Below are 5,788 nucleotides of genomic sequence, written 5' to 3' on the forward strand. Positions count from 1 at the left end.
TAAGAAATAAAGAATGTGAAACAAAAATAAAAAACACTCACATATTTAACGCGCGTGGAATGGCAGTGTGTATAGTCCGCCAATACGCTATGATTTGATGCTCCATAATCCCAAACTAGAAAAGGCTTAATAATGAATAAACTCAAAACCTTTTTAGGGCTGCAGGATTCCTTATATATGGGTCAACAATCCTGACCTCTAAAGCATATAGAATTCCGCATGAATTTGGAAATCACTTTCCTACACACATGATGTGGCCTCCACGTGGGTCTTAAATATGATGTGGCGTCCAGTGAGTATTTTACTTTTTAAGAAGAAGAAATTATGATTTGGTCCCATTTTAATTTCGCGTTTGGTTATCGTTTGAGAAGTTTTTTTTCGATTTCTTAAAAGAAAAAAAAATTTAGAATTTAGTTTGGATACACAATTTCAGAATTACTTTTAAAAATAAAAATATTAATTTTTTGTGAAGCAAAATGTTTTTGGTTATGACTTCTGAAATTGACTTCTGCTTTTGGTATCCAAACATGTAAGTGATCTGTCAATTTGGTCCATCGACATTTAAGATTTCCGGTTTGCACATTTATTTTACTTATAATACAATATTATCCTTTTTGTTTTTTTCTTATCCCATTTTTTCACGTCACTCTTTTCTTCTTTATTTATTTTTCTTATCTACTCTCTTCTTAATTATAACGGAAAAAATAGGATCAAAAATAGATACTCTTTTCTTCTTTATTTATTTTTCTTATCCACTCTCTTCTTAATTATAACAGAAAAAATAAATGTATTCTTGTAAACCGAGAAACTAGAGAAGAAGACACAAAGTAGAGAGAAGAAGAGGGAGAAATTTCTATTGATATGTGTATTAACAAACATTAGAGCCTCTATTTATAAGGCTAGACACAAGAGCATCTCATTAATAAATGAGATTCACCCTAGATATTCTTAACATAATTACACGTTTATAACATTCCCCCTGATAACATTGTGTCTAAGCTAATTGCCTCGTTAAAACTTTTTTTCCTTGCCAAGGAAAATTGCTTTGGGTAATAGTTTTCCTTGATAACATATTAAAACTAAATTACTTGTAGTTTCGGTTTTAATATTGGTTATCTAAAGTGGTATGTGAAACCTTGCTTAACTCTTATAGGTTTTTTACAAGTCTTTTACATTTGTAAGATCCTTTCGATTTGACCTGTATTTGCTCGAACCTTTGTCATTTTGTGACAAAAAATAGGAAAAAATATATGGAGTAAACAAGTGATTTGCAATGACTAAAGAAAGGACAATTGTTCTTAAAAGTTATATCTAACGAAAGAGTAAAGCATTGACTAAGGAGGAGAAACATATCATATGGTTGAGTAGTCATTCTGTACTACGAAAGGAGAATAACAAAGATGTTCGGATTTAATATCTACTTATCTTATCTTTAGAGGGAGTATAAGCTTTGTTATTCAGATGTCAACAACGGCATTTATTGATTGAATATATGCAGGTTATTCTGTTGTTGAAACTTGGAATCAAGCATATGTATAATGAATTATTGTAATTTGTTTATCCATATGTATTAAGACTTTTGTCACTAAAATTGACAAAGGGGAGATTGTTAGAGCATAGCTCGGTTGAACCCACCAAGCGTTGGTATATCAAGTTTGGTTGTCATATTTTAGTGAGTCAAAACGCATCTAAGAGTCGCTTGATTATGTACTAGAGATAACTTCGTTTAGGTTAGACTAGAAATGAGACTGCTTCTCACTATCTCCTGGAATGTTCTCATCAGTTTAAAATGGTTTAGTTTGCGACATTAGGAATTCATCCTCAAGGAAACCTGGTGGAATGGATTTGTGCTTGGTTGGACAGACTGTTAGCCCATCAAGTTTAAGAAGAAGATGTTTGCAAGGTTGCAATTGTAGCTTGGTGTCTCTGGAATGATAAATGATTTTTTTTTAAGGGAAGCAAATATTCACCAACTACTTGTATTCAAAAATGCAGAAGGAGATATTTGAGTTTGGGAATAGGCCTCAGCTAATAAGAACAAATCAGCGTCAAGATACCTTCATTCAGATCCTCTTGCAATAAATTGTTTTAAAGGTAACTCTGACGTCTCTTTTCTTCATTCCAGTTCTTTTAAAGGTAACTTTGATGGCTCTTTTCTTCATTCTAGTAAAACTGGTGGCATTGGTCTGCATCTATGTAGCTGAAGTCTTGAGCCTAGATCATGCTGAGTGCAGAGCTTTATGGGAGGCAATACAATGGGTGAAGAACTTAAACTTGGAAAGGGTGGAGTTTGAGCTAGATTATAAGGTGGTAGCATATGCAGTGAGCAAGGACTATCCAAGAGTAGAAAGATTAAGTAGTGTTTGGATTTTGAATCCTCCTAATAACATATCTGTTCAATAATGAGAAAGAATTGAAAAGAATAAAATGGCAGACATCATATCAATGCTTATACAACAGTAGTGTTCGATTGTCACCCAATGGTTGAGATATCTTCATTTTCCCAACTGGTGGTTAGGATTTCATCAAGTAGTTTTTGATCCAACGGCGACTTAAATTGGCCCACTTTGGATATTCTACTCCACCGCATCTTTGTTTTTACTCCCACCAGTTTCTTACGCTAATTGTTAGACCTTTTATATTCCAAAACTCCCAAAGTATCTCACGCATGAATTTCAATTACTTCGTTCCGAGAATAATCATGATTAATACCCTAAAAATAAAACTGAACAAAGATAAATTTCCTTGCAAAGAAATTTATATAAGAAGCTAATTCTCAGTCATCGTGCCTTGTTATGCAAATTTTCGAGCTCAGGTACTCTCCGTCTCCCTCCTTTAAATTTCTCTGATTTTGGATTGTGTTCATGATTGACATATCCAATTGTTTTATTTATTTACTTCTAAGGTTAATTGATATAATTTGCATAATTTTTCGAAGTCCAACAGTCCAGCAGTAAGAAAATTATTAAAGGTATGATTTACTACTAGCAATTTGAATTGAAATTTGGCAAATAATTACTTAGCTATACAATTACAAGACATCGCCAAAATAATCTTGCCAAAATAATCCTTTTCTTTACTAATGCAGGATTTAGATGAATGAAGTGTAAGGTCAGGCAATTTTAAGGTTTCTACCGGTAAATTTGAAGTATATCGATTGCCCAAAGTTTTTTTTTTATCGGTTTCCCAAACTTGATATCAAGAAAAGGGTTAGTTCCGGAGATTATACAACTCATTATTTATACAAGGTAAGAGCTTTATTATTTTTCCTTTCTAGGGTTTCCTCTTTGTTCTTCAATTAGCTTAATTTGAATGTATATTTTTTATCAGAATGTTGTTGAGGTGACTTAGGAAGTATAACCAATCCAGACCATCTTCATCCCTCTGACTAAGTTCTCTTAGTGAGCGACAAAGGATTCAAGTTGATACGATGACCCCAAGTGTTCTTTAGCGTCTACTTCGGTAAATATGCAATTTCAGATACTTAAAATTGATTTGCGTAATTGCTAATTCTAAGTAGTGTAGGGACTTTTTTTTTTCTTGAATAAGTTTGATGGTCTATTCCAGAAGTCCCAATTCTGAGGTATGAGATGTTTAAAACCATCTAATCCAAATACAAATTTCTTAAATGGTTTAAAAAAAGTAATATTCTTCATAATTATGCATCACACACAATATGATACTTGGTTAGTGTAGTCACTCTGTTATCTGAGATCCAAATCTCATATAGCCATGTAGGTACAAGTAAACGAGGAACTACGTTTTCACTGCACTATGGCATAAACTGCATATGTAATCCAGGACTTAGCCACTTAGAGGTCTATTTCTTTTTGGTGTCATTGGAGGTTTCCAACGAATATTTATTTATAAGGTCAGTATATGTTATGTTACGTGCCTATCCAGAAAAAGAGTCTCATTCACATGATTTCCTTTTCCATCGTATCATTCTTATGGTACTTAGATAGGTTTTACAGTCTGTTTCCATTGGCAACCATCAATGAAATTCTCACGGTTGCATGTATGTTTATTATTAATAATATCTCTCAATTTACATTTCTCAGTAGTGGTTATACTACTATGCAGAGTGGACTAGCTAAATATGTGAACTTGCTAAATGTTTTTCCTCCAAGCATGGTAACCTAATTTATATTGTTCGTAAAAGATTCTCTAGAAAGACCCAAGTTAATCCTTCCTCACGCCAACCGAATGGGCTGCAATAGGCAGTTGACAACAAAAGACATAGTGAGGGTTATTCAAATTTAAAACCTAGCATTTGTTGTGCATATTTCTAGCGCAGGTGAGAATAGTCGTACATTTTGAAAATTTATTTTCCTATGAAGTACTTATAATTTGAAATCTTTCTTTGAATTGAAATTCAGCATACTTTTCTTTTTTTTTCTAAAAAAGGTATCCATATTTGTAAATATCCCATGTTTATTTGTAAAATATTTGTTTTTCGTTTTCAAAGTATGAGAGGCTTATGGATGTGAATGAAAAGTTCTTGAATATAAGCACTTCAGAAATGTTGGAGGGGGGAACCTATGGGAAAACATCCACATCGTACTTGGGTTGGTTGCTTGGCTAGCCTGACGCTGTCCGCAAAATTCATGAACTAACATCGAAACTAGAGAAATCTCACTTTTGGTCTGATAGAAGGTAGGCCTATATTATTTTCATTTACTAATGGCGTATAACGTATTGGCGCTGCATGACATGGATGAAAAAACCCCAAAAGAAAATCATAATTCATGTTACGCAGCTTACTCTTAAAAATTTGATGCTCATGTCTTATATAATAGACGCATAGACGTACCTGTGAGAGGGATAACTGTGGATGTAACCTCGGTTTCCCTCCCGGTCGTAAGCCTCAACTTTTTATGTGTGAAAATATGTAAAAATAATTACAAACAATTCATAGCTACTATCGCAATAATGGTCATGGCATCTAATATTTCCTTTATGCTCTTTTTTGCTTTCGGAACAAGATATATACTGTTGGGAAAATTGGCACCCCGAGCACAACGAAAATCAGGATCACATAGGGCAACTGGCGATTTGAACCAAAACGTGGGAGAAATATTAAGAGAGACACGGAAGATAAAGAAACATACAACCACAACACAAGATATACGTGGTTCACCTTTACATGCTACGTCCACGGCCAACACCACCAGAAAAACTTCCATTAAATCAAAGACCATTACATGCTCTTTCTGCAACCTAAGAAAAGACTAAAGAGTTAACAAGACATACCCGAGAACACCATCGAAGAAACCATAGGAATCAACTCTCTAACCATTCCTCAAACCAGCCTCATGTCTTCTCTTCTACGTTTTCTTCACAGTTGCTAGTAGCAAAGGAGAAACATGGAAACACTAGAAACTAGGTTTAGGGCAAAGCCTGAAACCCTAAACACTAGAACACCAAAATCCTCTCTCTACAAGTTTTTCTCTCACAATGATATTGACCTTTATGGTAGAACACGATCTTCCCTACCAAAGAGACAAAAAATCCTAAACACAAGGATTTACCACTCTTCTAGGTTAGATTATCTACAAACCTACAATTCTAGTCCTATATAGAGAGACACAAACTTGGCCCTCAAGAAGCCCTAACTTTGGGAACAAGTTTTCCTAACTTAGCTCTTTAAGTTCCTAAGCTTTAGGAACAAGCTTTCTTAGAATAGAGTTTGACTTGTGGTCAAACTACTCACCGATTAAATCCCATAATTCTTCACCTCGGATCATGCTTTCAAGCATGAGACGATCGCAGAAAATTATCTCCATCT

The sequence above is a fragment of the Papaver somniferum genome, chromosome 5 (genome assembly GCF_003573695.1).
Source record: "Papaver somniferum cultivar HN1 chromosome 5, ASM357369v1, whole genome shotgun sequence".
Lineage (NCBI taxonomy): Eukaryota > Viridiplantae > Streptophyta > Magnoliopsida > Ranunculales > Papaveraceae > Papaver > Papaver somniferum.